Source organism: Liolophura sinensis, chromosome 4 (assembly GCF_032854445.1).
Source record: "Liolophura sinensis isolate JHLJ2023 chromosome 4, CUHK_Ljap_v2, whole genome shotgun sequence".
Taxonomy (NCBI): Eukaryota; Metazoa; Mollusca; class Polyplacophora; order Chitonida; family Chitonidae; genus Liolophura; species Liolophura sinensis.
In genome coordinates this window covers 1,796,985-1,819,366 of record NC_088298.1, presented here as the reverse complement: position 1 = coordinate 1,819,366, position 22,382 = coordinate 1,796,985, and the positions used below count along the sequence as shown (strand labels likewise).

Here is a 22,382-nt window from a genome sequence, read left to right as displayed (position 1 = left end):
TCAAAACATGTCAGTTGGCAGGTGCAGTTATACGTGCATGTTACTGAGGGGACATGCATCTTTCATGAATTCATGCACTATGACAAAAGCCTTATCAAGTAACATGTGGTTGAGAATTGTCATTGTGGTAGACCGGCTACTTTATGAATGGCTGACCAACCGAGAGTAATTTAAAGAGCTGTGTCATTGTTAAGGCCTGTATGTCTTAAAAGCAGGGTTAAATGATACAAAATGAGATGGTCTAAATTGCTTTACTAAACCTTCGAAAAAATTGCAGATTTGGAGAATAATATAGAAACAAAAGTTTTCTGTTGCCATTGTGGCCTGGTGTGATGTCTGGCAGGAACACCTGGCGTCACCCGTCACACATATAATGTTGTACTTTCAAACGTTCATGACGTCACACCAGCATATTAACTGCCTTGCTTGGCTTTGTATCTGCCTAATTCGACATCACATAAGGAATATTTTGATGTGACTTCAGACAAGATTTTATGGAAACTGCTAAAGATTTTGTTTTTGAGGACGTTTTACACATAGAGGTTAAATAGAGTTCAATTCACATTAAAGTTTTATGAACTGTGGCATTAGCTCCATTCCATAGGGCATCCTTCATATCATTTTAATATTTCTGCCTGGTGTCTCTTAGGGCTGAAGTAGCATTCACAGCTTTGTGCATCTGAGAATATTTGTGGACTGTACATGTTACGTGTGTGACATTTAAAATATTTAAATACTTATATATTTAAAATAAACTGCACAGAATCCATTGTAACAACAATGGTGAAGGTGACATGCAGTTTACATTCAGTTTCAACAAAAAGTTTTCTGAATTGGTTTCTCTTGTTGTTGTATGAGATTCTGGAAGCTTCTTTCAGGAACATAATTAATGCAGAAGTGTTATTAATGTACATGTATACAGTTGCCCAGTATGTAACATATTACTTGGAAACTGTCCTCTCTTTGTATTTTAAACGCTGTGATAATTGATTTTTTTTATTTAAAAATAAAACAAAACAAAACTTTTCACAGTTCTTGGGCAGTGTTCCTGCTAGTAAGATGAGTGAACCAGCTGTGGTCACTTTGGCAATTAAACACGGTTAACTAAACACAACAAGCCATAGTGTTTAGTAAAATTACATATTGTCCAGATATCTATGGTTTATTTTTGGTTAAACATAAGCAACATATTCCCTACAGGTAAAAATTTAATGTAGACATTGATCACCATGTTTCTGTTGTGGATCAAAATTAATTCTTCGCTGTTCACTTTGAAATCAGAGCGCAAAAGAAAATTCTTAGGTTAACATGTGAAAAGTTGATTTTCTTAATTTCTTCAGCTTCCATCTTCCTCATGGAATTCTTGTGGCATTTCAGACCAAGCATGGGAAAAACTCAGCACACACAATGATGCCTGGTCTAGGGTCAAAGGTCACCTGGGACTTCTGACCTTGAACTTGTCCTGCTTTCTGACCTTCACCTCTGCTACTGGACTTGGTGGCATACAACAATATGAAGTTAAATAGGTAAGCCTATATTTTGAATTATATTTGTCACTGCTTGATCAGTTCCAGTTGTACAGGTATCCAGCTGGAAAGTGCATGGCATGAGGGAGTTGTAATGTTTAGGATGCTGTTTTTGTCTACTGTTAATCCAATCCGCAGATACTACTATGTCACTTTCACATTTCAGAAGACCTCCACTTTCCAACAGCAGTGTCGCCAGACCTCGCATTAAACAGGAGCTGGGTGCTAATTTTCACTCAACAGGCTATATATTTTAACCTAGGTGCGGCATGCTAATACTGTATTAAGCGTCTGTTTCATTGAAATGTTGCAGTGGAAATAGTGTCCCCATTCCGCAGTAAATTACAGTAAAAAAACAGTGGAGAAACAGAAAATGTCAAGTCGAAAGTTTTACATTGAAAGGTTGCTATTTTGTTGCCTGGGAAAAGCTGTTGCAACCGCAAACTTCAGTGGTCACTGTCCTTGACTGGGTTCTAATTTGACTATGGATGCTCTGTTCTGGCGATTGTAGTGGTGTGCATCCCGAAATGGGAATGTCACATATTTTCAATGAATTGGCGTCTTGTCCATTACCAACAAGAGCAAAACAACATGCACCCTAAACATCACAACTCCTAATGCAAGAAATATGTGTAAGACCATGAATTACACATAGGGGGATTTCATATCAGAGGGTTAGAATGCAAAGTTGATTTAAAACTGGGAACACCCAGCAAGTTTAGATTTATGTCAAACTGGACAGAACTTCTGAGGCCACAAATTATGCATAATGTTGAAAGTTTAAAAGAAAAGACAATACTAGGGTAAATAACCTAAAGTTCGCACATGAGTTGTTTACTTTCACCCGATCTGAGTTGGTGGCAAGATGACATAAGAGAGAGATTAGCCCTCAAGCCCTTTTCATGAACGTGCATGGTACTTAGCAGCTCTGGTTGCTGATCCTCGCCATGTGTGGTAAAGTCACTGACCGTGAGGTGTGCAGGTCTCCTGACTCATGGACCTACATGTAGATCTCTTAATATAACCATGAATGAAATTGAAGAAAGTATTAAGAGAGGCAGTGTCCATTACAAACCCTTAAATTCCAAAACCTGTCTAAAAGCATGACCACACCAAAGAAGGAATGTGCATGCTCAGTGTACACTACAGACAAACCGATTATTCGGGTTAGGCCTACGCTAAAGTCATCTCACACCGTTATCTGGTGGACGGTTTTCTGTTGATAAGCCCTCATGCAACGAATATGTGTACAAATGTATTTTAATCTGAAAACGAATTTCACTGAGAAATATCTGTCATCACATTTTGTGAAAGACATTTTGTTTCTTTACTGTCAGAACTGCCCTCCTATCGAAGGAGAGTTCCTTTTCCCGTGTGTTTATTTTTCCATTAAACACTGAAAACATACTCCACGAGAGGTTTCTGAAAACTACCATGATTGACTTTTACCCCTTTTCGGTAGCACTGTGTGCGAGTCCGGCATGTCAGGAGACACGATTTGTTTCAGCTCTTGTCACTGGATTTATAAACAAAATGTTTTGTGATTTCCTGTATACAGTTTTGTCCAGATGTGACTTACATGTCACCATTGACACAGATTATTGTTTTGCCTGTTGCCAGCACAAATCATGTGATCGATGGGTAGACACGTGGAAATTTCGAAAACAAGTCCTCTGATTGTAAATGGCTTGTAAGTCCTATCTACATGTAGCTAAAACCAGTCTGTATGACTAAAATTTCCTCTCAGGGGACTCGATGAAATTTTATGTAAATTAAGTATTCAAAATATGGGCATAAGTTGACAGTCTTTCAAATCATGCCAGAATGAACAAGAAATGTTTAGCTGCAGCAGTTCAAACGCACATGTGTAGGCGATGCTTTCATCGCATTATGAGATCTTCATCTTGTTTCCTGTAACGCCTAGTTTGCGAGTATGGATAAACAGTGTGCTAAATTCTGTTACAGCTTTGTATACAGAGAGCTCTGCAGTTTAAAAACGGATATCCATATGACATGACACTCACATGCATAAAGGTATTGGGTAGTCACACTTAATCTCCAATCTTTCAAATTCCCATTTATCACAAAATAAGGGTAATAAAACAATCAGACTGTTGTGAAGTGCATGTACTTAAATCTCATTTTAATTAATGCTGAGGAAAACATGAACTGGTGGTGGTGGGAGCATAAACTAACTGCTCAGTGAAGCGTGAGCTTGTTTAATACATTCTTGAACTGTCAGTGTAATCCCCTGACCACCCCTGATTCTCTCCCACGCTGCTCAGTCAGTAACAACCTTAACCAACACAATGAATCCTGGGATACGCTTTCCGAGTCCCGATGCCAAACTTTAGGCCCTGTACCCTATACTAAATATGTGCATATATGTCCATTGATAAATTATCCTTCATGTAACCTGCATAGAATTTGAAAAGCATAACTTTACATTTTTGTCATGATGCATACCTGAGGTATTATAATTCAAAGCGAGGAAAATTGGACTCAGACAGAAAATCAAAATCTCCGCGATGTTGATCGATTTTAACCAATCAGATTATTTCTTTTAACTCTAGAAGTCAGTTTCCACTTAGTCGCTTAAACTCTGTCTTGCCTTTTAACCTTATGTCTTTGGGTTACAATAAAGTTTGACAGAAAAATCAATTTGAGGAATCAATTGACCAATCAAGTTATTTCTTTAACTCTAGAAGTCAGTTTCCACTTAGTCGCTTAAACTCTGTCTTGCCTTTTAACTTTATGTCTGTGGGTTACAATAAAGTTTGACAGAATAATCAATTTGAGGAATCAATTGACCAATCAAGTTATTTCTTTAACTCTAGAAGTCAGTTTCCACTTAGTCGCTTAAACTCTGTCTTGCCTTTTAACTTTATGTCTGTGGGTTACAATAAAGTTTGACAGAAAAATCAATTTGAGGAATCAATTAGCGACACCGTTTTTTCTTGATTCCAAACCTGAATACAGATTTCAAGAAAACAAGTGTTTGGACATATTTCAATTTGCATTTCATCAGTAAATCAGGAGCAGTTGATTGTTGAGTGGGAATTTAAAATGCTAATTTGATTTGGATAGTGATTGAATTCCTAGAACATATTCTTTGCAATGTTTCTCTTGTCATGAAAACTGTTAACACCTGACAGCACAAGACTGTGAAATGCTATTTTCGGGGGATTTAAGTTGAGTCTCACTGAGATTGTGTAAATATTGTGTACACATAGATTGTAATTGATAGGTTCAGTGACCCAGATGCATGTCTAAATGCTATTTCAAATAAACTTGAGACTAACTTCATCTCCATCAAATGACATTATATCAGTAGTGTGGATTATTTAAGACACCCAATATGTTGTTGTAGACATGCCAGAGTGGTCTCCCCTTGTTCTGGCTGTTTCAGCCTTGCTGGGACTCGGTCATGATCATTTTCATAATTCCTCAAACTTTTCGCAATTTATCAAAGTTTTAATTTGATTTTGGACACAATTCACATTGGTCAGATTGGACAATTTCAAGACTTCACAAAATGTATAATTTTATCAGTGTACACAGACAAATGCCTTCAGAATACGCTTGAATAAACACATTGCAAACATGCGAAAACGTTGAAGAATTACAGTATATTTACATGTACTAGATAGATTAAGGTACTAGGTCTGAGTGGGCTTATCTTCCCTGGCGGGCCCCCAACCCCTCCTTCCTCTCCTTAACCGCCCCTACTTCCTCTCCCCAACTACCCCTACTGATGTTCTGCTATACTGAGGAGGTGGGGGTCAGGTGGGGTGGGTGATGACTGTAGGGGTGATAAATTAGGGAGACTACCACACTGACACATGTGATGAAGTGGTTGGCGAAATTCTTCCCAAAATAAAAGAGGAGCTCTTGTTGGTTGGAAAATGATTTAAACATGTCTGGAGTTTGAACTATAAACACCAAACATATTATAAATACAGTAACCTATATAGGAAACAGCTAGGACTACTGAAAAGAAGTTAACAGGCTTCTCATAGGCTAAGCCAGGAGAGTGCCTTAGTGTCTTTGAGATGCCTTATTGTGACAAAATTAACATTAGACAGAAAGGGAAGATAGGAGAAAATTGGGAATGAGATGGATTGGGTTGAAATTCTGGCTAAATCTATGATACTTCTAGACATTTTACTGAATCGGTTGTCCCATTCGGGTTTATGGTACATGTACATGTAGGTTAACACAGATACAACGTACGTTGCACATCTGTCCATGCTGATTCAGTAGGCTTATGTGAGTGAGTGAGTGAGTGAGTGAGTGCTTAGGGTTTAACATCGTACTTTACAATTTTTGGTCATATGATGAGGAAGGAGAACATAGAGTGCGTGTAGTATGCCTCCTTGTTGCAGAACAGATTTCCAACACTCTTTTATCACACTGAGATGACTTACCGAAGGCAAGTAAGCCACCCTGCCCGAGCCATTATACTGATATGGGTCAACCAATCGTTGCACTATCCCTTTAATGTTTAACGCCAAATGAGGAAGCTCCAACTGGCTCTTTTAAGGTCTTAGGTGTGACCCGACCAAGGATTGACACTGGTTCCACCCCCAGAGAGGACGCTCTACCAGGGCCGGTTGCAGCGTCATCTTTTTTAAGGTCTTAGATGTGACTTGACCCAGGATTGACCCTGGATTTGCCGTTTCCCGAAGCGGACACTCTACCAGCTGTGCTATCGAGCATGGTCTGTAGGCTTGTGTAGATTATCAACAGTATTTGAGAACACAATACTCTGTTCAATATAAAAATATAGTACTTTATTATTCATACATGTATTAAAAATAAATTTTACTTCAGGGTTGATGTTAGTCTCCTCTAACAGACGGCAAGTCACATGTCAGTTTGGATTAAAGTTATCCAAGTGAACTTTATTTAATAGCTGGCCTACATGTTCGGAAAAGTGGTAGTCATTGGTTTAGGATGGCCTTGACCTTCAGGTTTCCACAATCCATAAAACTGACCATACCACCATGCATGTCATCAATTCTTAAAGGGATATAGAATTAATTCTGATTGGCTGGTGTGAAAGATAGGCAAGTCCAGGTTGTGGCTGTCCCTAGCTGCAGTTTGGGTCTGGCACATTTGTTCAAGTCTGACCAAAGCTGTATAGTTTAACCCAGACAACCCTATTCCCACTGTCAACCAATCAGGGTAGATTCTGTACCCCCTTAAACAACGATCAAGTACACGAGTTCAATCAAATCTGATGAAGTTTTACAAATACAGAATTCTCCAGTTGTGTTCTGAAAAGTTTTCAAGACTTAGGATGTCCAGGAAAAAAGTCTACTTTTGGATATGTTTTTGAAAGGATCGTTACTTTATTTTTCAATCTTAAGTATCGTCTTGTATTATGTTCTAACTGATCCAATAAATAAGAACAAAGCACCTGTTGTAATCTATGGATGGTGGTGTATTCTTATGCTGTATGGTCCTCAAACTTATGCCGTATGGTCCTCAAACTTATGCTGTATGATCCTCAAACTTATGCTGTATGGTCCTCAAACTTATGCTGTATGGTCCTCAAACTTATGCTGTATGGTCCTCAAACTTATGCTGTATGGCCCTCAAACTTCTGCTGCATGATCCTTAAACTTATGCTGTATGGTCCTCAAACTTATGCTGTATGGTCCTCAAACTTATGCTGTATGGTCCTCAAACTTATGCTGTATGGTCCTCAAACATATGCTGTATGGTCCTCAAACTTATGCTGTATGGTCCTCAAACATATGCTGTATGGTCCTCAAACTTATGCTGTATGGTCCTCAAACATATGCTGTATGGTCCTCAAACATATGCTGTATGGTCCTCAAACTTATGCTGTATGGTCCTCAAACTTATGCTGTATGGTCCTCAAACATATGCTGTATGGTCCCCAAACTTATGCTGTATGGTCCCCAAACTTATACTGTATGGCCCTCAAACTTCTGCTGCATGATCCTTAAACTTATGCTGTATGGTCCTCAAACTTATGCTGTATGGTCCTCAAACATATGCTGTATGGTCCTCAAACTTATGCTGTATGGTCCTCAAACTTATGCTGTATGGTCCTCAAACTTATGCTGTATGGTCCTCAAACTTATGCTGTATGGTCCTCAAACATATGCTGTATGGTCCTCAAACTTATGCTGTATGGTCCTCAAACTTATGCTGTATGGTCCTGAAACGTATGCTGTATGGTCCTGAAACGTATGCTGTATGGTCCTCAAACTTATGCTGTATGGTCCTCAAACTTTGCTGGTAAACATAGGATGTCATCAGGTCCTTGAAAGTCACAAGTAGGAACCCTCAGTCGCTGCATTGTATTTCAAAAACTGAAAAAGTAACAACAAAAAATAAAAACTTTTTTTCAAATCAAAAAATATTTGATCTGGCATTCCATCTATATAGCAGTTAGGGCGTATTGGGGTTATTTTTGTGGCGGACGGCCCTCTTCTTTCAGCAGAATCCTTCAGTGTGAGTCTGTGGTGAATTGCCTGCGAGGATTTTAACTTAGGTACTATATTTAACTCCTGTCTACAGGCTGGTACTGACTCCAAAACAGAGTGCTAGATTTAGTGGCAGTAAAACTTACAATGTCTACAGTGTGTGTATGTGTGTCTAACATCCCATTACTGGTATATTCAACAGAAGGTTTTGATCTGCAAGCTATAAGTTAATAAATTTTCATGTCTTATTATGTTGATGAAATTTAGAACAGATTGAAGTAATTGAAAACAAGAGACATCAAGTAAATGATTATCATCCAAATAACTAAATTGTATGATTACATACATGTATAGTTTTATGTGTTTCTTGGTGAAATATACCTTTTTTATCAGGTAATTAGTATTGGCATTCAGCATGAAGGGGATAGTGCAACGACTGGTTGACCAGTGTCAGTATAATGGCTCGAGCCGGGGGTGCAACATTAGATTAATCAAAGTTCCCTGATATGTTTGCGTTTTGAAATCTGATTGATTCGTGGTTACACATGCTTTCATTTTCAAATTCTGAGATCTGATAATACGGCATTTGGGTTTATAATCTCAAAACCTGATAAAGTTCATGTGTAGGTTGATATCTTTGTGGTTAAGGACTCAAAATCTGATTTAATTGAGGATACATGTGTAAATTGATATATTTGTGTTTCAAAACTCAGAATTTGATTTAATTCAGGATGCATGTGTAAATTGATACATTAGTGTTTCAAAACTCAAAATCTGATTTAATTGAGGATGCATGTGTAAATTGATACATTAGTGTTTCAAAACTCAGAATTTGATTTAATTCAGGATGCATGTGTAAATTGATGCATTAGTGTTTCAAAACTCAAAATCTGATTTAATTGAGGATGCATGTGTAAATTGATGCATTAGTGTTTCAAAACTCAAAATTTGATTTAATTCAGGATGCATGTGTAAATTGATACATTAGTGTTTCGAAACTCAAAATCTGATTTAATTGAGGATGCATGTGTAAATTGATGCATTAGTGTTTCAAAACTCACAATTTGATTTAATTCAGGATGCATTTGTAAATTGATACATTAGTGTTTCAAACTCAAAATCTGATTTAATTCAGGATGCATGTGTAAATTGATACATTAGTGTTTCAAAATTTGATTTAATTCAGGGCGCATGTGTAAATTGATGCATTAGTGTTTCAAAACTCAAAATGTGATTCAATTGAGGATGCATGTGTAAATTGATACATTAGTGTTTCAAAACTCAACATCTGATTTAATTGAGGATGCATGTGTAAATTGATGCATTAGTGTTTCAAAACTCAAAATCTGATTTAATTGAGGATGCATGTGTAAATTGATGCATTAGTGTGTCAAACTCAAAATCTGATTTAATTGAGGATGCATGTGTAAATTGATACATTAGTGTTTCAAAATTTGATTTAATTCAGGGCGCATGTGTAAATTGATGCATTAGTGTTTCAAAACTCAAAATTTGATTCAATTGAGGATGCATGTGTAAATTGATACATTAGTGTTTCAAAACTCAAAATTTGATTTAATTGAAGATTCATGTGTAAATTGAAACATTTAATGTGTCTCAAAACTCAAAATTTGATTTAATTGAGGACCCATGTTTAAATTGATATATTTGTGTTTAAGAAAAATCTGAGTTGAGTTCTTGTGGAACTTGATGTACATTTGAGTTTGTAGACTCAAAATTTTAATAGAGTTCATGTGTGAATTTATGAATTTTAGTAGTTGAAACTCACAATCTGATTTGATTCCAAGTGTGAAATCATAAAATTGTATTCAGTTCCAAAACTCAAAATTTGTGAGTTCCAGGAGATTTATTTGAACTTTTTTATTTTAACTTAACTGAACTTCATTTTAATAGTTGTGTTTCAAGACCCAGAGTCCTGGTTCTTACAAGTGCATGTAATTCTTGGTTTCATCTTTAAGTCCAGAGACTTATATGTGTGTACATTTGTATCAGGTAAAAACAAAACAGTTGTGAACATATGCTTCAGCCTTCTATTTTTAGATAAATGGGTCCATACAGATTGATCATGATAATAATATCGCGAATACCAGCAAATTGTGTTTATGGCATGAATATTTGTGAATATATGGCAAAAAATTTGGTGCTCTTAGTGGGAAAATGACGCTAAACGATTGGGCTATATCTGACTAAATTTCAATCTGAACACCCATGGTGAGGATGCCTACATACTAAACCTGATAAGCTATCAACTCTAACCCTAAGCGTTGAGGCTATCTTGATGAGCATTACTTTACACCTGCGTTTTGATAAGGGTTTTCCTACTGAGAAAGCGGAATCTGTTTCCGGCCAGTGTTTAATTCTGGTTACCAGTACCCCTTTCCCCTGAAAACCTGCATGTTGTAGGTTTATAGAAGTGTTTTTACCTCTGCCTCTGATAACAAGTTGGGAGACTTCTACAGTACTTCATCAACAGTTGACTGTATGTATGTATAAATATATATATATATATATATATATATACAAGACGTTATTCCCACTGGATTTAGAGCCATCTGAGTGAGGTCAAAAGAAAAAAACTTCAGTGGGTAAAAAAATGTCTGAACAACAACTATCAACCACTTGCGGGTAGTTCTGGCAACTCAAGGCACTGAAGGTTCTCGGACTATTTTTAACAGGTGCTCATTAGCAGTGTGGTTTTGGACTCGAAGCATTGTAGAGGATGTGTTGAGGCCGTCTTGTGTTGTTTCCCTTTGAGAAGTGATGTTACAAGCATATACAGTATGTGTTTACATGCTTGCTAACTGAATGTGGAGTGTGTTTCTCTATGTTACTGGTCCACACTCTAGCCAAGTAACAGGTGTTGGGTTTATTCTTTGGATATTTCTTCAGAACCGAGAAGAAAACAATTTGGTAAAAAGCCCACTTTGCAGGGTGTTTATTCAACAATCATTTATTGGATGTGAATGGACAATATCCAGTGATGCAGTGCTTTCAGAAAACGTCGTAAGTTTTCGTTTGAATTAGACGTTTTAAATAACAGTTGACTGATTAAGATTCAAAGGGGTCTTTGAAAGACATGATTAGTGCCAAAAGAACAGAATTGCATCCTGAGATGGTTTTTGTGAAAATGTTAGTTTGGGAATGACTGACAGCGTATTTAATCTGTTCTGAGGGGTCTGATTTGGAAGAAATTGAGCAGGCCCAACATCTGGTTGTTACAGGGGACAGCATGGATAACAAATGCTCTCACCTTCACTATTGGATTTCTTTCCTTCGATAAATGTGTTGGTCAGTGAAAGAAGCACCTTATATGAGAAGAAAGAAATTGATTTCAACTTGCCGGGAATAGATTAACTGCGTTTTCAATCTGCGAAGTTGTTGACACCTATACTGGATTTAATGTTTCCATTCATTAGAAAGATGTTGAAATTTGCCTACCATCCAAAGGTAAGTTATTATTAGTGGTCAAAGCCTGTTGTTGACAGAATCAGTTGTATTGTGCAACTTGACCTGTCGTGTGATTTTTTAGGCTGCTTTATTACAAATGATTTATGATCGATAAGTATAATGATTTTGTAAGTGTGATTGAATAAGGCCATCACATTGACTGATTCTTAACTACGTGTGCATATCTGTACTTGTTATACACCTTCCATGTTTGGCTGTCTTTGAACGTTCCTACGATCATGTCCCATGTATGTTTCACACATTGCGCATGGGCATAAGCAATGTAACTCTACAGCGATGTAATGTTATAAAATTACCACTACATGCCCTGCTATGTGTTAAAGTTTTGTGTCAAATTTTTCATTTTCGGCAACTTCGGGGCCATGCAAAAATAAAACTCGTCGGCATCTGCCAATATTGATTCAGCATAACCTGTAAATATAGTTTTCCTCTGCATTCTGCCCGGGTTCCTCCCACTTTAATGCTGGCCACTGTCACATAAGTGGAATACTTTTTGAGTACGGCATAAAACTGCAATCAAACAAATAAGTTCTGCCTTCAGCCAGTCTTTAGTACAGTAAATACAGTTCTTCCTTCAGCCAGTCTTTAGTACAGTAAATACAGTTCTTCCTTCAGTCAGTCTTGAGTATAGTAAATACAGTTCTGCCTTCAGTCAGTCTTGAGTACAGTAAATACAGTTCTGCCTTCAGTCAGTCTTGAGTATAGTAAATACAGTTCTTCCTTCAGTCAGTCCTTGAGTACAGTAAATACAGGTTCTGCCTTCAGTCAGTCTTGAGTACAGTAAATACAGTTCTTCCTTCAGTCAGTCTTGAGTATAGTAAATACAGTTCTGCCTTCAGTCAGTCTTGAGTACAGTAAATACAGTTCTGCCTTCAGTCAGTCTTGAGTATAGTAAATACAGTTCTGCCTTCAGTCAGTCTTGAGTACAGTAAATACAGTTCTGCCTTCAGCCAGTCTTGGGTACAGTAAATACAGTTCTGCCTTCAGTCAGTCTTGAGTACAGTAAATACAGTTCTGCCTTCAGTCAGTCTTGAGTACAGTAAATACAGTTCTGCCTTCAGTCAGTCTTGAGTATAGTAAATACAGTTCTGCCTTCAGTCAGTCTTGAGTACAGTAAATACAGTTCTGCCTTCAGTCAGTCTTGAGTACAGTAAATACAGTTCTACGGGCTTATCCGGCTAAAACATAACCTGTGAGCTCTTGACCAGTGAGAAAGAAATTGCTTCATACAGTTCAGTAGAGGTGAGCTTTGCTCTCAGTGTTTGAAGATGTCTTCCAAGAGTTCATTCCCCTTATGCCACTTTATCTGCTCTGTTTGAATAAATCATTTGGAGCTTACCTTCTTAACCTTGACTTGTTTTAATGACAGATGTTTCAGATTGTTAGGCTAGAAATCTTGTGCATTTGATGCACACTTTACATTTTATAAAAATACAGGTACTGGTATATCATATATGGTGTTGCAGTGAGGTTTTTCAACCAAGTTTTAGTGTTTCCCCGGTAAATAGCTTAAGATGAAAATGTTAACAGCAATTGCTTGGAGGGCATTGGTTGCCATGGCAATTTGGTAAATGAAATTAATGTCTGGCAGAGAGTTAATAAAGAAGTCATCATTTTTTGGCAGAGTGAAGAAACAGGTGTGTAAACGCAGTGGAATAAACATACTTCTCTTCATGTAGAATTTTATACTCTACAGGTTGGCACTTTGTCAGCAATGTGTTGGTAATGGTACACATATAGTTATTTGTGGTTACCATGGTAACATACTGGCACCATTTACTGTTATTTATAATTTTGATGTAAATGCGAATGCTCTTAAATTGAGTTGGTATTTATCAAAATTAACAAACTTTGAAAAGATTAATGCATGCACATTTTGCACAGGGAGAGGTTTGCATGGACATAACCATATGAAGTAATTTTAACAGAGGTCGTTACAGTCATTACTGCAGCAGTGGAGAATGTTTATGTACTGTACAGCACATTTCCCATCAATCCATCCATGTAGCAGTTTTCCTTCTGTTTAGGACCAGTTTTATTCATGAAAAATTCATTTATACTAGCCCAAAAATCATCACACTTCATGTACACTTGTTCAAGATCCTAGTAGGAGAATATTGCAAATTAAAAAGCAGATTTTTGTTTGATTTGATTGATTGATGCTTAATGTTTCACTCTAACACTGTCCGTCAGTGTCATGGAAGGAGGAAAAATTGCTAATAAAACTACCAAACTTAAGCAAATTACAGATCAATAAACTTTGCCATGCGTGATATACAGCTATGATGGACATGTATGCATGCCATACTGGTGGAAGTGGACAATCCTACAAAGTGCTTGTCCTTGGCGAGTTTTGAACCGACAAATTTGATGCATATCAGTTACCTTAGTATTTTAGGAATTTGATTAAAGTTATGATATATGTAATTAGTCTGGTTTTACTTAAATGCTACTTCAAACTTATTCAGTAACATGATGACAAGGAGTTGATCTTGGGACACATGCACATATACTGTGTCTCGTTGTGTCCAGCCACCAAAGTGCTGCCGCCACTCAAGTATATTGCCGAGGACATTAGCCATGACATGTATCCCACCCAGTCACATTATATTAACACTGAGCCAACCAGTCCTGTTTCTTTGCTCTAACCTCTCAGTGCTGAGTGCAACAAGAACCACATTTTAATGTAGTTGTGATATGATTAAGATATTTTATTAATTTGATCTACATACACTGGTGGAAATCAGACCTCATGCAAAGATGACCAACCATCTGAGAATACTGGAAATTCACAAAGTTTGTTTAACCATGATTTATAGGTTCAGTTGCTCTCAAAGTTCAGGTGAGTGCAAAGCTCAGCCAATTTTTAATTATTTGACTGGTACTTTGCTCAGTACACAAGAATATTTCACTTCTATGACAGCGGCCAGTGTTATGGGAGGACGAAACCCAGGAAGAAAACCCACGACCATCTGTAGGTTGCTGGTAGACCTTCTCACGTACAGCCATAGAGGACTCCCATTATGCAACGAGGAGAATCTGATAAATTCTAGAGGTTATACATGTATGCATGTTGATTTCCCTAACGAGTATGTTCGTTTGGAAACATTATGTATATGGAAGTTTTGTGACTGTAAGTTTAAGGGTAGTTGCAGGAGTGGAGAATGCATGATCACATCTATTCAGTTTTCTACTGTAACTATTCTTCAATCTTTTCGCATATTTTCCAAGCGTTTCTTCAAACATTTTTTGAGGGCATTATTCTGTGTGGACTGATAAAATTATACTTTTTGTGAAGCCTTGAAAATGTCCAACCCAACCAACATGTAGTTTTGTCTCTAAAATCAAGTTACAAATAATCTGCATAAATTGCACTGAAAGTTGCTGTTTTACATGTGAAAAATCTGAGGAACTAGGGAATGTTTCTTTTAGCCAATATATTGACTTACCTAATCAACTATATACATTTATGTACATGAAAGTAGAATGATGTGTGTTGCTGTGAACCAGGATGAGATTCCATGTGCTTGTAAATCTGTTCATACATGTACACAGTTGTGTTATCTGTATAGTGTAGACAGATTGAGGCAGTCTTACATGAATGACAGTATGTCGGCCATACAGTGGCAGTAGCATGTTCGAACTTTCTGCATTTAAACCATTATCTGAAGATCATAATGAAGGTGAACATTTGGAAATACTCAGACTTGAGGTAAACTCCAACTCCGTTCTCTTTAAAAGGTGTCGGTGTCTAACAAAAGTTAAATCTGTATTAAGGCAGGCGCTGACGTTGAGGATGATGATGATGGCAGTTGACACCACAAGCTCCAGTGAGGCGTCACCATCATGATATATTGAAAATAATGTTGAAAGTGCTGTTAATTGAACAGCAATCAGACAAGTAAACATTGTGAATGTATTTAATTGTAGCAGAGAGAACTTAAATAGCTTTTGTGAAAACTTTTTAACCCCTCCCCCTCCACCACTTCCCCTAACAGAACTGGAGGGGACAGTATGCTGATGCTCAGTCAATTCATCACACACAGTTTATAAGACATTTTCAGTCATCATATTTGTTATAAATGAAACTTGTCACATGGTTTCACCAAGATAAATTACAAAGTAGTTTGAGCTTTGGGCAATTACATCCATTTTTGATCAAATTATGAATGTTGTTGTCCTGTTTTTGACTTGAATGAATTTTCCAAACATATTGGGCGTCCTCTCTGGCCATATGTGGGAAGGTCTACCGGCAACCTGTGAATGGTTGTGGGTTTCCCTAAGGCTTTGCCCAGTTTCCTCCCTCCATAAATGCTGTCCGCTGCCGAATAAATGAAATAGTCCCGAGTGCCACAGAAAACACCAATTGTGAAATAGTCCTGAGTACCGCGTTAAACACCAGTTGTGAAATAGTCCTGAGTACTGCGTAAAACACCAATTGTGAAATAGTCCCGAGTGCCACAGAAAACACCAATTGTGAAATAGTCCTGAGTGCCGCGTTAAACACCAGTTGTGCAATAGTCCTGAGTACTGCGTAAAACACCAATTGTGAAATAGTCCTGAGTACCGCGTTAAACACCAATTGTGCAATAGTCCTGAGTACTGTGTAAAACACCAATTGTGAAATAGTCCTGAGTACCGCGTTAAACACCAAGTGTGAAATAGTCCTGATTACCGCATAAAACACCAATCAAATAAACAAATATTGGGTGAGTTGTGCACCTTGAGCTTTGGTTCATTTATGGTTATGGTACATGATTGTTTGAACAGGAAACATGATACAGCCATGTACATGGCTTCACAACAGTGAGGTCTACCTCAGATTTATGTTTCAGACAATTTTTGACAATATTATATATGTCTGTTCTTGTTATTCTGATGTGGACTTTGACATAGGTATATATCTAGCTTTTGTTGGGTCAGATCAAAGGTATACTGTAATTATAGGAAGCAGTAGTTTGATATGTAAAAATCCACTCTTAGAAGCACACAAAGGCCTTAAAATTATACGGTTGATGCCAACACCTAGGTTTTTCTGAAAAGAAATTAATCAAACTTCACCAAACATTCTTAAATGGCTCTAAGAAGGATGAATCATTTAGAATCCAGAAAAATGCTAAACATTAGGTGAAATATTGTATATTTATTCATACTACTGTACCCCCAACATAACCCAGGACACAGCCTGTGTATGTTAAGCAGTAGTGAGACTGTCATGTTGACTTCAGGAGTCTGGCTGATAGTTCATGGGATATTTTAGGATCCCCAAAAGAGGAGGCTGGTGTGTTTCCTTCTGTTTTCTGGTCTATTTCTGAATCTGTTGAGGGTCTGGAGGGGTGGTGTACACAGGCCTGAAATATCAAGATACCCATGGATAGCCGCTTGGATGGCCTAATGGTTATAGAGCATCAAAGTCAAGAATATCGAAGGCTCAAACCCAGGTCGAGTCATACTAAAAACTTTAATGATTATTAAAGCATTATAAAAACTTTAATGCTACTTGTTGGTGCCTTGCTTGCCAATCAGCACCCAGAGGTCAAAGGGAAGACAACAGGGCCCTGGTTGGCCTGATGTCAGTATGTGACTGTGGGGGTGAGGGGGAGGGGGATGTTTCGGTTTCTGTAACATGAGTATCCCATTTCCGTAGAAGATTTCCAAATTAAACATGTATTAAAATTGATTTATGGTATTACCAAGCACATTAGAAAAAACTGTCTGTGGCTGTTTTAAGGTTTTGCCTCCACTCTTAATTTCTTAGTAACGCAGGCAATGGTATTTGTTGTCTTTTCTTTTGAGTGCCTTCTGCCTACTGCATTTATTTATTTGTCTGGTGTTTAACATGGTACTCAAGAATATTTCACTTATACAGTGGCAGCCAGCATTATGGTGGCCAAAAACTGGACAGAACCCGGGGGGGGGGGGGGGGGGAACCCATGACCATCCACAGGTTACTGTCAGACCTTCCCATTTTTTAACACGGCCGGAGAGGAAGCCAGCATGAGCTGGACTTGAACTCACATTGGTGAGAAGATTATTACGTCTGACACGCTTATTACATCTGACATGCTAAGGAGTCCACCTTGACCCACTGTGATAACAATATCAGTGATTATCAAAAAGGTACATGTGATTAGGAATAACCATTAATAACTACATGTATAGCTGGCTTTGTAGACATAAGAGTATAACTGCTGTTCCATGTATGGGTTACAACATTTGAAACTGCTGACAGTTTCTCTCTGGTATGAGTATGTTCTTCTGTGGAACATTTTTTGTTTTTGGTTTTTTGTTTTGAATGTTCATTTGGAAATTTGTCTTTGATAAGATTATTGAAGGTATATACATGTAAATGTCTCTTTCAACTCCTAGATCAATTGGCTGCGTGAAAACAACACTTTAGCAAGATGGGCCCAGTCGTATATCTTTCAGTCAGAGTCCTGTGGATGTAAGAGATTGGGTTAAGGACCTACTGTAGTGTACATTTCTCACCCTAATTGCCCTGGCTGTTACAGCTCTGGTGTGTTGAGTGCAGTTGGTGCCAACACAGTACAGAGGAAACCTCAGATCTGGTACATGTAAAGGTAAACAGGATTGGAGCCAGCACCACCCTTTGACTTATTCCGCCTTGTGGAGGGTGCATGAGGTCATCACCCGATAACAGGAGAATGGGTACATCATGTTCTGGTTTACTTCACTACATGGCTTAAGCCATGTGAGGATCCACAAAATACATCCACCATACTGTCCAATTTCTGAAGTTTGTGTAGGTCTCCGCATGCACACTGTCCAATTTCTAAAGTTTCAGTACATTCCGTATACACACTGTCCAGTTTCTGAAGTGTCTATATCCATCAGTATACATGTACTGTTCATTTTCTGAAGTTTCTGTAACATTCAGTATATGTACATACTGTCCAGTGTGTGAAGTTTCTGTAGCATTCAGTATATGTACATACTGTCCAGTGTCTGAAGTTTCTGTAGCATTCAGTATATGTACATACTGTCCAATGTCTGAAGTTTCTGTAGCATTCCGTATATGTACATACTGTCCAGTGTCTGACGTTTCTGTAGCATTCAGTATATGTACATACTGTCCAGTGTGTGAAGTTTCTGTAGCATTCCGTATATGTACATACTGTCCAGTGTCTGACGTTTCTGTAGCATTCAGTATATGTACATACTGTCCAGTGTCTGACGTTTCTGTAGCATTCAGTATATGTACATACTGTCCAATGTCTGAAGTTTCTGTAGCATTCAGTATATGTACATACTGTCCAGTGTCTGACGTTTCATTAGCATTCAGTATATGTACATACTGTCCAGTGTCTGACGTTTCTGTAGCATTCAGTATATGTACATACTGTCCAATGTCTGAAGTTTCTGTAGCATTCAGTATATGTACATACTGTCCAGTGTCTGACGTTTCATTAGCATTCAGTATATGTACATACTGTCCAGTGTCTGACGTTTCTGTAGCATTCAGTATATGTACATACTGTCCAATGTCTGAAGTTTCTGTAGCATTCAGTATATGTACATACTGTCCAGTGTGTACAGTACTATATATGTAATACAACTAAGTGTGTCAGAGGAACTGAACTTTGTTTATATTCACATGTATACATGAATATGTTTATTATCACAGGTACACTGGTCCTTCTTTACTAACAATAATGAAATGCATTTTTGAAAATTATAATGTAATTAAGGCCTAGAAGTCTTGTAACTGTATTTTACCCTAATTCTTCTAAAATTTGGGACAGATATAAGTAGTATTGAAAGTAGAATATTACATTTCTTTACCAGCCTCTTGGAAAAGTAAAGATGTGAGTGTGTTGTTCATTAGATGGTCTAACCATGTGAGAAAAATGGAGCTCAATATTCCCGCTAGAATTATAAATATTTTGTCTAAAATGAGGAGACCAGGAGTCCAAATTTTAGCACAAATATGGGATAGTCCCATACTCCTTGAAAGGCATGTTGTGTTGGAATGAGTAGATCTAGCTTAATTTAGTGGTGCTTTTGTGGGTGGTATCTGATGTAAGTCAGGTTCAGGAAGTTATGCAATGACTGTGGTAACCATAGCTACAAGCCAGGTATCTTCTAAACCTTCAGCAGGGTGTACACACGCGCACACACACACACACACAGGCTTTCTGGTAGGGCAGTAAATATTTTTCACATATGTTCCATCCTTCCGGAGTTTTCAGTCTCAAATTGGCCTCCCAGTAATACTATCTGTCAGATAATGGGCTGAAGAAGACCCATGGGCTCTAGGACTCTATATATGTAGGTATAAGTATGACGGAAATAAAAGTTAGACATTGTAGCACTGTTCCACCCTTGCTGTATTATTTGGAACAAGCTTGGGTAGAGGTGTGTCTTTGACCTCATGCAACCTCTCACCCCTGACCTCTGCCCCTGAGGCCTTTTCCCTGCAGGCACTGCTAAACTGAGGCAAGCTCAGATAGGCTCTCAGTGCCAGAATCAACACAAGGGTGTTTATGGAAACTAGATCTGATTTATCCCGACCTTTTTCTTAGATATTGTCGTTAGAATCGGAAATGATTACATCAATTAATGTGAAACATTAGACTACAGAGTAGAATTACAAATTGGAGAAGATAGATCAAGGTGATGCTTTAAACTACTGAAGCACGTGAGAAAAGGGATCAAAAAGTTATTTCAGGTAGCCAGAAATTTGTTTTTTCTTTTTGGGCAAAGTTTTTCTGCCATGGTTTTCTTTTTTTTGGCCTGAGGCTGAGAGGGTGATCTGTTTTCGTAGGCATGTTTTAAGTTGGGTTGTCTCACTGGTGGAGAAGGCAGGATTACTGTACCAAAACAGAAGTCAGGGAACTTAAATGCTACCATTTGTACTCACCTGAATTTTACTTTTTCATCGGAAGTCATTTTTGTCTGTTTGTCAAGAGGCCCCCTGCACAGTTTTGTTATGCTTATATTCTCTATGGAATTTAATCTGTCCTTTTGAGTATCTTCAAACAGAAATCTGAATGGTAGAGAATCCTATATATTTACCAACACTAAGATTTGTCAGTTGAATCCCGACTAGAAGAAGAATTGAAGTCATGCTTTTTTTTGGTGCATTTGTCTCAAAGGAAGACAAACCACTATCTTCACATTTGACATGTTAATAACATTGAAAATAGAGCTAAAGGAAATAAATTTCTTCTTGTTTATAATAGTGACAGTTTTGACCCTTGAGAGTGTCTGGGTGTCTATGTATTTATTGATATGAGATGACCTCAAACCAGAATACTGTTAAGATTCCAGGTTGTGTTCACTTACAGATGTAAACATGTACAGTTGGTCTGTGCATGGTAGTGATAACTGAGGCCCCAGAAGGTATTCTCAGCAATAATTTTACAGAAATCAAAATATAAATTTTGAAGGAGTTTTGAAGGGGGTGGGGGTGGATGAGTAGGGAGTTAGGGTTTCAATTCCACCATCTTTTTGTGCAGTGCAAATTATTGTTGGTATTCTCTGGCCAAATAAACTTTCAGAAGAAATATCGTGGCAAGGACCAGTGCAATCTTCACCCTCTTGACCCTCAGTAGCAAAACTGACCCCAAGTTTGCCATGGAAACCATATGTCCATCAGTTGATTCTGGACCATGCAGTCAGAAGCTAAAGATACTCCTCTGCTCTTCAGCCACCGCTACTCCACCCACACTCCCTCTCCTCCACCCTCTTTCTGTCTGGTAGCTCTTACTTCAGCCCTTTGTTTACAAACTCCTGAGTGGTGATGAATGACTGCAGTTGTCATACAACTGTCCTCCAATTCTGTCCAATCAAAATCAAGACCTGTCAAAAGTGCAGCAAGCAAGACCTTACCAGGTTTTGATTGGTGTGGAAAGGCCCTTGCACCCCTGGCTACTGCCCTTTAATTTGTCAGCTTCGTAATGATAGTTGTTGATACTAACAAATTTTCACGATTGTCTTCCCAGGTAATTGTTATATTCAGGTATGAATTTCAGAAAAGAGCTTGAACGATTTTACATATACATGCTCACCACGAATATAATTCTTCTGTGCCAGTGTTGCAGAATAATTATTGTTTAGTAGCATGTGAATATCTGTAAAGAATTTGAAGAATTTTCAAGTCCAACGTATGGACATATTTCCTTTCTGCCAGTTAGCGATGAGAGGGGGCCTCCGTGGCTCAGTTGTGCAGCGCGCTAGCGCAGCGTAATGACCCAGAAGTCTCTCACCAATGTGGTCGCTGTGAGTTCAAGTCCAGCTCATGCTGGCTTCCTCTCCAGCCTTATGTGGGAAGGTCTGCCAGCAACCTGCGGATGGTCGTGGGTTTCCCCCTGGGCTGTGCCCAGTTTCCACTCACCATAATGCTGGCCACTGTCGTATAAGTGAAATATTCTTGAGCACGGCATAAAACACCAATCAAATAAATAAATAAATAAATAAATAAATAGTGATGAGAAGATAAGGACTCAGTGATGTACTGTAATTCTTCAACCTTTTTACTTGTGCATACTGTTTGTGAAGCCCTGAAAGTGGCCAAGACAACCAATGTAGTTTTGTCTCCAAAATCAAATATGGATAAATTGCGCTGAAAGTTGGCATTTCATAGGCGAAAAAGTTGAGGAATTTGGAGATATAGTAGAAAACATGAATATCTGCAAAGATTTATTTATTTATTTATTTGATTGGAATTTTACTCCATATTCAAGAATTTTTCACGTATATGAGGGTGGAAGGAAACCAAGCAGAGTCTGGAACAAACCCATGGTCATGCATAAGTTATATCTGCAAAGAAATGAGAACAGACATTAGAAGGGAAATCAGGTTATGACCAAAATGCATACAGTTAAAGACAATATAAGCATAAAATGGTTTCTGGGGGAAACAAAAAGCACAGAAGGCGGAATAC

The 22,382-nt window shown here is 38.0% G+C and overlaps 1 protein-coding gene across 2 annotated transcripts in view; it reads left to right on the top strand.

Moving 5' to 3' along the window:
- LOC135464562 (uncharacterized) overlaps window positions 1–22,382 on the top strand; it is a 60,314-nt gene that overhangs the window by 15,860 nt on the left and 22,072 nt on the right. Inside the window, exon 2 of one of the 2 annotated variants that reach the window (XM_064741986.1) lies at window positions 1,378–1,526. The gene's annotated coding sequence lies outside the window, so the exon portion shown is untranslated. Of the gene's footprint in view, window positions 1–1,377; window positions 1,527–19,968; window positions 20,166–22,382 lie in introns of those variants that run through there. The other variant, XM_064741987.1, reaches the window with a different exon arrangement.